Source organism: Setaria italica, chromosome III (assembly GCF_000263155.2).
Source record: "Setaria italica strain Yugu1 chromosome III, Setaria_italica_v2.0, whole genome shotgun sequence".
Classification (NCBI taxonomy): Eukaryota; Viridiplantae; Streptophyta; class Magnoliopsida; order Poales; family Poaceae; genus Setaria; species Setaria italica.
Window position 1 is genome coordinate 16,528,876 of NC_028452.1, and position 12,845 is coordinate 16,541,720.

Consider the following 12,845-nt stretch of genomic DNA (forward strand, 5'->3'; position numbering starts at 1 on the left):
CGGCCGAGTGAAATTTCAAGAACCGGTTTCAGGAGGATTTGAATACAACAGATTATGCATCTGACACCAGACTCCAACACCATTGATCTGAGCACTTGGCTGGTGGTACCCTTCCTTACTCAGCAATTCAAGTTATGGTGGGTCGAGTGAAAACAACACCTTTTCTGTGTGGCTCCTGCGGTGTATTGCAATCAACTGGACCCCGCTCACGCCGATCCGAATGCAGAGGTAACAATACTTTTTCTGCCGATTCCTTGCTTTCATTCTTTCATGCCACAGAACTTTTTCATCACTCTCCTTTCTTCCCCGTGCAGGTCGATAGCCAAGTGGCCTCCAACGCAGTCAGAGCGGCATGCTGATAGAGACCCATCATCCGTACACGCCGTACCCTCTTATCGGCTATCATGCCCTATCAATGGAAGATATAACCACCGACCGATTGAAGCATGTAACGCCCGTAAAAATACACCGAATTAAATCACTCGTTAAAAATGCATTCCAAAATTTTCCGACCGCTGAGCCCCGTCAAACTCCCTTCTTTCCGTTGGATCCGCCATTCCGATCCCGACGTCGTCAATCCTCTTTTTCTGTCCCCGTAAATTTCGCCGCGTACCTGTGACGATCGGCCCCAATTCTCCCAGGTTAATCTTAATCCTAGCCCCTGATCACCTGTCTAGTTTTCCGAGCCAAAGTGTTCAACCTTCCAATCGGTCCCGACCCCTAAGACCCGACCCCTCCCCGCTTCGCTCCGGTTCCGACCCTGCCAAATCCAGCCTACCGTCGGATCCTTCTAAGTCCTTCCAAACGCCGTTCTATCTGACCGGTGGACCCGCGAGATCTTTTCCCCCAGATCTTCCGCGACCGGCGCACTCGAGTTGCATGCAGGCTTTAGAGTCTCCCCGCCGCGTGGCTCATCTTCTCCGACGCCCGCCGCTCAGCCTCGTCTCTGGTCCGCGATCGAATGGATTCTCGCGCCCCCTTCCCCAATGGCAGCGGAAGCCCCTCTGCAACCTTTCTGCAGCGCCTCGCCTCCCGCGCCCATCATCACATCGCCAGATCCCGGCCGCAGAGCCCGATATCGCCCGTCTTTTCCGTCACTTCGAACACAGTCGCGCCGCCTGGTCTTCGCTACCCGACGATTCCTCCTTCGCCAACCCCGACCACGGCCGCGACAGCTCCTTTCCCCGCCCTGTCAGAAGTCGCCCGACAATCTGTTGCTCCGCGCTCGCCCGCGCGCCCGCGGCTGCTTGTCTTCTCACCTGTGCGCCCTCGATTCTAGCGCCGTTAACCTGGTTGCGTCCATCAAATCTACCGCACGACGACGTCCGCCTCCGCCAAATCTCAACCACCGGCATACCCGCTCCTGCGCCGCCCTGACGCCAGAGCCCAATGACCGCTGGCGTCATCCCCGAAGTCCTGCACCACCGCCCTCATCGCTCAATCGCCGCCCCGGCAGAGCACTCCATTGCTTCTTCCCCGGCCTTCGCACCGCTCCCCTTCTCGCTCCTGCGCCGCTTCCCTTTCCCCGTCCCAGCCGCTATAAAAGGGAATGCGCGAGCCCCGCCGAAGTTCCCTCCGCCATTGCTGCCTTCCGCCATTTCTTTTGCTCCCTGCTCAAGCTTCCAGCACCACACCCTAAGTTCCAGAGGAACTCTCCTCTCAGCTCCCCTCCGTTTTTCCCAAGCCACCCAGCCGCTTGCTCCTCCGTGCTGCGTAAGAGCTCACTTGTGATCCAAAAGAGCACCGCCGCCGCCGGAGCACTACCGGACTTAGCCGTTGTTCAAAGCCTTAGTCCCTCCGCCCAAGTCTGCTTCTTCCCGACCCCAAGCTTTCCTTGTGGGAAGAAGGTAAGCTGCCGACCCCAGTCCGCTTCGCCCGACCCCTCTTATCTGCCCAACCCCGATTCCGTCTCGTCCGACCCTATCTGTTCCGCCGACCCCTATCCGCCTCGCCCGAGGGCTCGACTGTGATCGTTTTCTTCAACCTGAGGGTGTATGTGTAAAACTTGGGAACCCTTCAGTGGTTGAGTCTAAGGACCCCTAGTATACCACATCCTCTAGTTTAAGGATCAGATCATAAGTTCCTTTCCGACCCTTACCTCTGGATCTTCACCAGCTCCCTTGAACCTCCCCACCCTCCTACTCCTTGTCGCAAGTTTCTGGGCTCAGACTTGCAAGTGTTGCTGTTGAAATAACCGTCTATGCTAACTCTTGCATTGCATTCGTGTAGAGCTGCGCCTCGCCAACGGCTTCTACGAGCTACACCCGGCGCCAGAAGACGAAGCCGTAGCTGAGCTCCTGCCCCCAGAAGCCGAAGCCACCCCCGAAGTCGAGCAGTTCTCCTCCCCCTTACTCGAAGGCAAGTCCCGGATTGCATGAAAATCCTGTGTTGTTTTCCAAACTTGCGCATGCCTTCCTTAAAACATGCTTGTGCATTTACGTATAGGAGTTGTTTGAAACCCTAGATGCATGACCTAGTTCCCATGATCTAAACACTAGCTGTTGGACCGAGTAGCTGCTTGCTCAACTAGGAGACGGTAAAAGCCGAGTGATTCCCTATCACTCGCGAGTTGTAGGAGTTGGATGTCTACCTTTCTGTTACAACTATAAGGACGATGGACGGGGCAGGGTTTGGGTAACTCTTTGGTGGTCGGTTGATCGCCCCGTCTGTCTATGGAAACTTGCTAAGGCCCGACAGTGGTGGTGTTCGTGATCAAGTGTTTGAAAGTACTAACCTCATACTTAGTATGGGATGAGGAAGCCTAGTACCGGATTGAACCTAAACGTGAGCGGTCGCCCCATTGTTCTTGGAACGGAGCTTCCCCTGCTGGTTGTCGCACGTGGTGGCAAGCGTGGTCACAGAACGGCAGAGGCCGGGTTTGTGGAACCTTGCACCAAAGGAAATGGGCCCGACACGGGTTAGGGGATTGATGGGGAAGGCCGACACAGGAAGCGACCTCCGGGTGCACGGATGTCGTGAGGTTAGGTTCACCATGCATGGTTAAAGAACTCGAATTGATTCGTCTGCCTCTCACAGTTTGAGACTGCTTGATCGCTGTGTCACCCTGAGTAAATGAGGAATCTGATGATGACATGGTTTTGTTGTTGTATACCTACCTTGTTTTGGTTCTATGATTGCCTAGAATAGGTTGCAAAACCTAGGCCGGTTAATGAACTTAGAACCGGAGCTAAAACTTGAAAATAGAGTTTTACTTAGTGCTTTTGGCAAACAAACCCCTCAGCCAAAAAGCCTTGCATGTTTAGAAGTGTGGAGTAGTTTTACTCCTGTCGGTTAAGTCTTGTTGAGCTTAGTAGCTCAGCCTTGTTGTGGCTCCTATTTTTCAGGTGAAGTTGCTGCTCCCGACCCTTCTCATGCTGGCAATTGGCCGCCCCAGCTCCCTCCGGGTTGGACGGTCGAGTGGGATCCCTCCTCGGACGGTGAGGAGAGGGATCAGTGATGTCCCAGCTGGCCTCACCAGGGATGTTCGACCCCGACGATTGCTTCCGCTAGTGTTTTACCTTTCGTGTTTTCCTAAAAATCCTGTAAAACTCTGATGTGTCTTTCATAACCAAACTAAGTGGTTAAGTTGTTAACTCGGTGGACTTGTTGTACTCTCTGGAATTGCTCACCTTCGTGTGAGTCTGCTAAAATGGTCCTGTTCAAGTGGTTAAATCAGAGGAAATCCGACGACACCTCGTGTTTACTCGGCTTAGACATGAGCGTCGCGTATCAGGCGGCAAAATCGTGTTTAACCGAGTAGATCCGAAGTGGATCCGCCACAGCTGGTACCAGAGCGGTTTTAGCAGTACAGAGAACACAACAAGCCCTAACACTTCTTTAAAAAGATAAAAGTTACAAGAAACTTTTCAAAAAAAAAAACCTCGTATGATCGTTAAGGATGACCTTAGTGCGAGAGGCCCTAGGGAATTTTGGGGTTGTTTTAGGTGGCTAATATTTATTTGGTTATCTTGCTAACCCTTCCAGCACTTCGCCACGTCTATCATACGTGTGCCGAGTTCCGCATCACGAGTATGCGAAGGTGTTGGAGGTATGCCCTAGAGGCAATCATAGAGATGATGATATTCCATTTGTATCCATGATTTGTATATTGTGTTCATTGAATATCCATTAAAGGCTACTTGAATTGATTTGCAATTATGTGAATTGTATGTGAAACTCTTTACTTGTATGGTTATTCTAAAGTTGTCCCTAGTCGGAGTTCATGTGAGGACACACATGAATATTAGACTAGCACATGTATTAGTTGATGACTATGTTTCACAAGTCATGGACATGAAGATGTTGAACTAATAATGTGGACACATGTGGAGACATGTGTTAGGACTGACCCAACACGAGAAGTAGTTCTCTCTTTAAACAACATACACGCTTTGTCCTTAGACCTGAGATTGTCGCATGTTTTCTAGATGTGGATTGACCTACTTAGGGGCTATCAAACGCTACGCCGTAACAGGGTAGTTATAAAGGTAGCTTTCGGGTTTGTCAAGAAGCATGCTATGAGACATGGTCAATCAAGATGGGATTTGCCCCTCTCTGATTGAGAGTGATATCTCTGGGCCCCTCGAGTGATCGGATCAGAAAATGCATGGCCATGCTACGTACGGTTAAGAGTTAACCTGCAAAGGGATTCCGAATCACAGGATCGAGAAAAGGGATTCCGAATCACAGGATCGAGAAAGAGCGGTCGGCTTGAAGCTAGACCAAATATCGTTGTGATGGTTCGTCTGATATGATCTTCGTATGCGTATAGGAGTTGGCACGTCTTGCTAGAGGCCGCTACCGACTATTGGGCCGAGTAGGAGTACTCGGGCCATGTCTATACGTATCCGAACCCATAGGGTCACACACTTAAGGGGCTGGAAGCCAAATTCGGATCTGATCCGAGTTGGATTAGGTTTAGGAGTACTAATGGGCCTCGGATCCAGAGGCCCATCAGGAACCCCTATAAATAGAGGGGTGGGGCGCCCTAGGGTTTCACACCTTTTTGCGAAACACTTCTGCCGCGCCTCCCACGCCCTCGCCTGTTGCAACTCGCGGATCTAGCAATCCGGCTTGCGACGCTTCCTCCCTGCACGTGTGGATACCTTGGAGGTGTTGCGCCTGCAGCACTTGGACGAGCCATCGACGAGCCGCCGACGAGCCACGACGAGCCGACGACGAGCCGCGGCACCGGAGGCGATCTTGCTGTGCACGTGGACGAGCTGCTGAGGAGCTGCTGGACGTGATCGACTACGTACGACTACGTGATCGTCTTCACTGCACCGACGCATATCTACATCTTCCGCACCAGTAGTGCGTCGAGTGGTAATCCCGTGATCCTTATACGGCAGTTCTTCCTGGTTATACGCGGTAGAAATTTTGATTTACGCTAGCGTAGCCTACCTCGTATCCCAACAGAAGGTTGATAGGGAGTTCTATTCAAAAGACCCTATCATCGTGGTTGTTTTCGCCCATGTCTATCATACGTGCGCAGGTTCCGTATGTAATCCATACGAAGGTTGGTACGGTTCGATTCCAACGAACCTATCAGCACGGTTGATTCGCCACGTCTATCATACGTGTGCTGATTCCGCATCGCGAGTATGCGAAGGGTTATACGGTTCCATTCAAAGGGAACCTATTCCCACGGTTGAGTGCTGTCCATGCAGCCTTAAACACATGGGTGCCGTTCCTATAGTGAGCGGTAATGGTTGGGAACGCTTTCGTGGGTGCTGGCACGAAAGGTTCGTGTGTTGGTGTTTTCTGCAGGTATACTAACCGCGTTCGTTTAGGAGACGTTGCTAGAATCGACTAGCTATTATAGGGAGAGACGTACTTGTTGCCTTGTCACCGGCACTGACCGCGTAAGACCCGGGTTTTGGGCAGTTGATTTGGTTAAGAGTAAGGTAGGCCGTGCATGCGTCATAACCAGAAATCTGTAAAGTTCTCTTCTCAAAAGCAACCTTGCTCGGAAGAGCTCTTTTTCGGTTCTAAGGATTTCTAGTTTCTTCCAGCTGCTCTCGGTTAAGGCCGAATGCTTCTCTATCCGACCCCTGACCCTTGGAGTCTATCTCACGTGGTTTTGGTTTCTTGGTTCCAGATGGCCGTCCCTGGACATGTTTTATTTGGAGCGGATGGTACCTTCCAGTCGACCTGTCTGCATTTCGAGGGTTTCCCCGCGATTTTATGGGGCACGTTGAAATGGTTCGGGTACCAGTCCCCACCATTGTACGTCGGACGACTGTATTTGGAGCAGGGTATCCAGACGTGCCATGTACAGGCGGTGGTACCTCCTCCCCCTGTGCGGCCCGACTGGCCCTCCTTCGGAATATCAGCCTATGGCCTTACTCCGGAGGACACTTGGGAGTCTGCTGCTCTCCAGCTTCTCACCCAGTTTTGCCAGCTGCATCCCCTGGAGATCACGCTAGACCCTATCGGCCTGTTCCCCGCCAGGAACCAGCTGGACCCGGCATGGCTCGACCGCATCGGGAATCTTGAGGTGCTAGCCACCACGTACGCCATGGTCACCATCTCCACCAACGTCAGATGCATGGCAGCCCTCTATCGGCTGATCGAGCTTCAAGGGAGAGCTATGACCATCTTTGCCCGGACCGCAGCGGATGCTCACGGGTACCTCCAGTCAGCTAGAAGAGACATGGTAGGCCAAACCTACCAGCTTATCCAAAGAGGCATTCAGATACACGACATGTAAGACCGGATCTCCAAGCTCGAGGGAGAAGTCGCCGACCTAGTGGACGGCATGATCAAGCTATCGGAGGAGAAGATGGAAATAGAGATGGAGCTGGCGGTTGCCAATGCTCACTTGGAGGAGCATCAAGCTGAACTCGACGATATGCATGCCCTCAATATGCAGCTCGAAGCTCAAGAGGACCCCGAGGAGGATGAGGGAGCGTCGAGCATGGACATTGAAGAAGACGGCGCCCCTTCTCCTACTCATAGTGTCCATTTGTAGATCAAGAATTACCAGGGGCTCATTCTTTGTTGTACTCCTCGGCAGCCTAAATTTTGGAAAGGATTGTAATAGGTTAGCCTTGAGTCGAGTACTCCCTGTGTTGGAACACCGCTGTAAATGAAGTCAATTCCTGAGTCTGGCCTCTAACTCATGTAAAGTGTTGGAATGATTAGACTAAGTGAGTTACGCCGCGACCACATGCTATTTTCTGCGAGTCTGTTCAAGTTGGCCGACCCCGGTTCGCGAGATCGGGTGCGCCGACCTTTCGAGGCAGTTTTCGCCTCGCCCGACACCCCCTTTTTAATGTGGATCATTGCCGACCCTTTTTCTCGGGAGGATCGCCTAGCCCGACCCCTTGGTTTAAGTTGGATTATAGGAGTCTGGGTAGGGTATGATTCGCCCGAAGTTGAGTACAAGGCTAAGATAAACGCTAGCTAACATGAGGATGAGAAAAGTGTATCTCCCTTATGAGGACGTGTGTTGCATTATCAGCAAGGGTTGCATTGGAGAATTTAACTTATATGTTCCATTTGTTGGATTACTTCTAAGATTATGAAATTAATGGAACGCTAACTCTTGCAGATGGCGCATCGCACCAGATCTGGTTCTGTGCCCGGTAGCAGCGAGCAGCGATAGGATCTTCCCCCACCCCCGCCCTCATCTCCACTAGAGGCAATCCTAGCAACTCAAACCGAGCTGCTAAGGCATCTTGTACAAGGACAACAGCAGCAGCCCCATGGTTGAAGGGCCCAGCAGCAGCCGCATGTGGCTCGCTATGAGGATGTTTTGGGGACACAGCCCCCTTTGTTTCAGAAGACACAAGAACCGCTCGACGCTGACGCCTGGGTTCGTACGATCGAATCCAAGTTCGAGCTTCTCACCGCCCCATGCCCCGACCATAACAAGGCCCGGTTCACAGCTCAACAGCTGCGTGGCTCCGCACGGCTCTGGTGGGACCACTACCATGCCATGCTGCCGGCTGGCCATGTGGTCAGCTGGAATGAGTTCAAGACCGCGTTTAAAGCGCATCACATCCCGGAAGGTCTCTTGGAGCGCAAGCTCAACGAGTTCCTGGCCCTTACCCAGGGAACCCGAGATGTGCTGCACTACGCTCAAGCTTTCAACGACCTGTGCCGTTATGCCGGCTACCATGCGGACACAGATGAAAAGAAGCGGGACAGATTCCACTGAGGACTAAGCTTGGAGCTCAGAGAAAGGTTGAACCCCATAAAGATGGACACCTACAACGAGTTGGTCAATCTGGCCATCTCTCAAGAGGATTGCATGCAGGCTCTCAAGGCTGACCAGAAGAGGAAGGCCTCCATGGCATTTCCGAGCTAGCCAACCCGAAGGTTCCGGATGGTTCCTCCGCAAGCCCCCGGTCGACCCCAGCAGTCGGGAAGGTGGATTGCCCGACCCCCACCAGCAGCAGCGCCCCGTTTTCCCGGCTTCCACCCACAGGCGCCCCGGCCGACCCTACCAGCACCACCCCACCCTGCAGCTAGTAGCCGCTGTTTCACCTGTGGCAATGAAGGGCATTTTGCTAAGGACTGCCCCAGGAGCAAGAATCAACAGCAAAGCCAGAACCCCATGGCAAACAGAGGAAGAAGGCCCAAAGTGCAAGTCCGACAAGGTCGACTCAACTACACTAGCTTGACCGAGCTTCCCGAAGGTGCGCCAGTAATGACGGGTACTTTCCTTATTTTAGATCAAGCTGTTGTTGTGTTGTTTGATTAGGGAGCCTCTCATAGCTTTATCGGGAGTAAGGCTAGAGAAAGATGTGAGCTGGATGTCGGTCACACTAAGGAACCTTATGTGATCGCCACTCCAGGAGGGAAGATAGCATCGGATCAGATCGTTACTCTTGTACCTCTCCAGCAAGGCCCAACCCTTTTCAAGGAAAACCTTATCATCCTTGACCTAGAAGGCATAGATGTCATCCTTGGGATGGATTGGATGGCCCGACATCATGTGGTTCTAGATGCAGCCGCCCGATCTCTCCACATCAACTCACCCTTCTATGGCAGTTCTACCTTATCCTTGAGGCATCTTAATTCTGCACTCCCTTGTGCATACCCTCTATCGGGAGCCCGTCTAGAAAGCCTCCCTGTTGTCTGTGAGTACCCTGACGTGTTTCCCGAAGACTTGCCTGGTATGCCACCTGACAGAGAAGTGGAGTTTTCCATAGAGTTGATCCCTGGCACCGCACCGATATCTAAGAGACCCTATCAGATGCCACCTGCTGAGTTAGCCGAGTTGAAGACCCAGTTGCATGATCTGTTGGAAAAATGTTTCATCCGACCCAGTACATCACCTTGGGGTTGCCCTGCCCTGTTTGTGAAGAAGAAGGATGGCAGTCTACGCATGTGTGTGGACTATCGACTCCTCAATGCTGTGACCATCAAGAACAAGTACCCACTGCCACGCATTGATGTTTTGTTTGATCAGTTAGCTGAAGCAAAGGTGTTCTCCAAGATCGATCTTCGTTCGGGTTATCACCAAATCAAGATCCGACCCTGCGATATACCCAAGACAGCCTTCTCCACAAGGTATGGATTATACGAGTACCTGGTCATGTCCTTTGGACTCACCAATGCACCCGCCTATTTCATGTACCTCATGAACTCAGTGTTCATGCCCGAGCTGGACAAGTTTGTAGTGGTGTTAATTGATGATATCCTAGTGTACTCAAAGAGCAAAGAAGAACATGCCGACCATCTTCATGTAGTTCTCCAATGGCTGAGAGATCACCAACTCTATGCCAAGTTCTCTAAGTGTGAGTTTTGGTTAGATAGTGTTAAGTTTTTGGGACACACTATCTCCAAGGATGGTATAGCCGTCGACCCCAGTAAGGTACAGGAAGTTATGGAATGGAAGCCTCCTGCCTCAGTGCACCAGATCAGAAGTTTCCTTGGATTGGCAGGCTACTATCGGCGCTTCATACCGGATTTCTCTAAGATAGCTAAACCGATGACAGAGTTGTTGAAGAAAGAGGTCAGGTTCGTGTGGGACGACAAGTGTGAAGAAGCCTTCAAGACCCTGAAGCACCTGCTGACCACAGCCCTAGTTTTGGCTCAGCCCGACGCTTCTAGGCCGTTTGATGTGTACTGTGATGCCTCTGGCACTGGACTTGGGAGTGTTCTTATGCAAGACAACCGAGTCATTGCCTATGCCTCACGAGCATTACGACCTCATGAGCTGAGCTACCCCACCCACGACCTTATGCTAGCAGCAGTGATACATGCCTTAAAGATATGGAGACACTATCTGATGGGCACCCACTGCAACATCTATACCGACCACAAGAGTCTCAAGTACATCTTCACTCAAGCCGACTTCAACATGCGCTAAAGAAGATGGTTGGAGTTGATAAAAGACTATGACTTGGAAGTTCACTATCATCCCGGCAAAGCCAATGTGGTGGCCGATGCTCTTAGTCGCAAGAACCATTGCAACTGCTTGTTGGTAACAGCTTTCATCGAGACTCTGTGTCATGAGATGGAAAAACTCAGTTTGGAGATTATTCCCCATGGAACCCTCGGCCACATCACCCTTGACTTAGTTTTGGAAGACCAAATCCGGTCAGCACAGGTGAAGGATGAGGAGATAAGGCGGATCATCAGGAAGATCTCATTCAAGGATGAAGGACATAAGAAATTCCGACAGGACGAAACTGGGGGCATATATTATGGAAACGGACTGGTTGTACCAGCCGACCCCAACCTGAGGAAATAGATCTTAGACGCAGCTCATCTCTCCAAGTTTTCAATCCATCCTGGCAGCAATAAGATGTACCATGATCTCCGTCAAACCTTTTGGTGGAGTGGAATAAAGTCGGAAATAGCCCGGTACGTTTCAAAATGTGACACCTGTCGACGTGTCAAAGCCAGCCATCTAAAGGTAGCGGGTACCCTGTAGCCCCTACCTATTCCCTCTTGGAAATGGGAAGACATCAGCATGGAGTTCATAGTGGGACTGCCCCTTACTTCACAGCGATATGATTCCATCTGGGTTATAGTGGACCGCCTGACCAAGACCGCCCACTTCCTCCTGTCCGCACCACCCACACAGTCAAGCAGTATGCGGAGTTGTACCTCGATCGCATAGTTTCCCTACACGGTGTACCCAAGACCATCATCTCTGATCGAGGAGTTCAGTTCGTGGCGCGCTTTTGGGAACAGCTACAAGCCTCCATGGGCACCAAGCTCATCCGTAGCTCAACATATCACCCTCGAACAGATGGCCAAACCGAGAGAGTCAACCAGATCCTTGAAGACATGTTGAGAGCTTGTGTCATCCACTATGACAAGAATTGGGACAAGTGCCTGCCCTTGGCAGAATTCTCCTACAACAACAGCTACCAGGCCAGTTTGAAGATGGCACCGTTTGAAGCCCTGTATGGCCGGAGATATCGGACACCCTTGAACTGGTCCCAAGCAGGAGAAAGATAGGTCTATGGCCCTGACTTAGTGGCAGAAGCTGAAGAGCAAGTAAGGGTAATTCAAGCAAATCTTAAGGCTGCCCAATCTCGACAGAAGAGTTATTCCGACAGGCGAAGAAGGCCCCTGCAGTTTGATATTGGTGACCAGGTGTATCTTCGAGTCTCCTCGACCAAAGGAGTACAACGGTTCGGAGTGAAAGGCAAGTTGGCTCCCCGCTACATTGGCCCTTATGAGATTGTGGAGATCTGTGGACCCGTTGCTTACAGGATCCAACTTCCAGAACAGCTATCGGCCATACACGATGTTTTCCATGTGTCTCAACTGAAGAAATGTGTCCAAGTTCCAACCGAGGTCTTAGAGCAAGAGCAGCTTCAGATCGAGCCCAACCTAACCTACGCCAAGTACCCAGACGGAGTTCTTGATCAGAAAGAAAGGCATACCCGGCGCCAAGTAGTCAAAATGTACAAGATCCTCTGGAGAAACCACACCAAAGATGAAGCAACATGGGAAACAGACGAGTATCTGAACAAGCTTTTCCCAGGTTTCCTATCCCGTCAAGGAGGTAAGAACAGCACACCCCCTTTCTGATACCTGAATCTCGGGACGAGATTCTTTTTAAGAGGGGTAGGCTATGACGATCGGCCCCAAATCTCCCAGGTTAATCTTAATCCTAGCCCCTGATCACCTGTCTAGTTTTCCGAGCCAAAGTGTTCAACCTTCCAACCGGTCCCGACCCCTAAGACCCGACCCCTCCCCGCTTCGCTCCGGTTCCAACCCCGCCAAATCCAGCCTACCGTCGGATCCTTCTAAGTCCTTCCAAATGCCGTTCTATCTGACCGGTGGACCCGTGAGATCTTTTCCCCTAGATCTTCCGCGACCGGCGCACTCGAGTTGCATGCCCGCTTCAGAGTCTCCCCGCCGCGTGGCTCATCTTCTCCGACGCCCGCCGCTCAGCCTTGTCTCAGGCCCGCGACCGAATGGATTCTCGCGCCCCCTTCCCCAATGGCAGCGGAAACCCCTCTGCAACCTTTCTGCAGCGCCTCGCCTCCCGCGCCCATCATCACATCGCCAGATCCCGGCCGCAGAGCCCGATGTCGCCCGTCTTTTCCGTCACTTCGAACACAGTCGCGCTGCCTGATCTTCGCTACCCGATGATTCCTCCTTCACCAACCCCGACCACGGCCACGACAGCTCCTTTCCCCGCCCTGTCAGAAGTCGCCTGACAATCTGTTGCTCCGCGCTCGCCCGCGCGCCCGCGGCTGCTTGTATTCTCACCTGTGCGCCCTCGATTCTAGCGCCGTTAACCCGGTCGCGTCCATCAAATCTACCGCACGATGACGTCCGCCTCTGCCAAATCTCAACCACCGGCATACCCGCTCCTGCGCCGCCCTGACGCCAGAGCCCAATGACCGCTGGCGTCATCCCCGAAG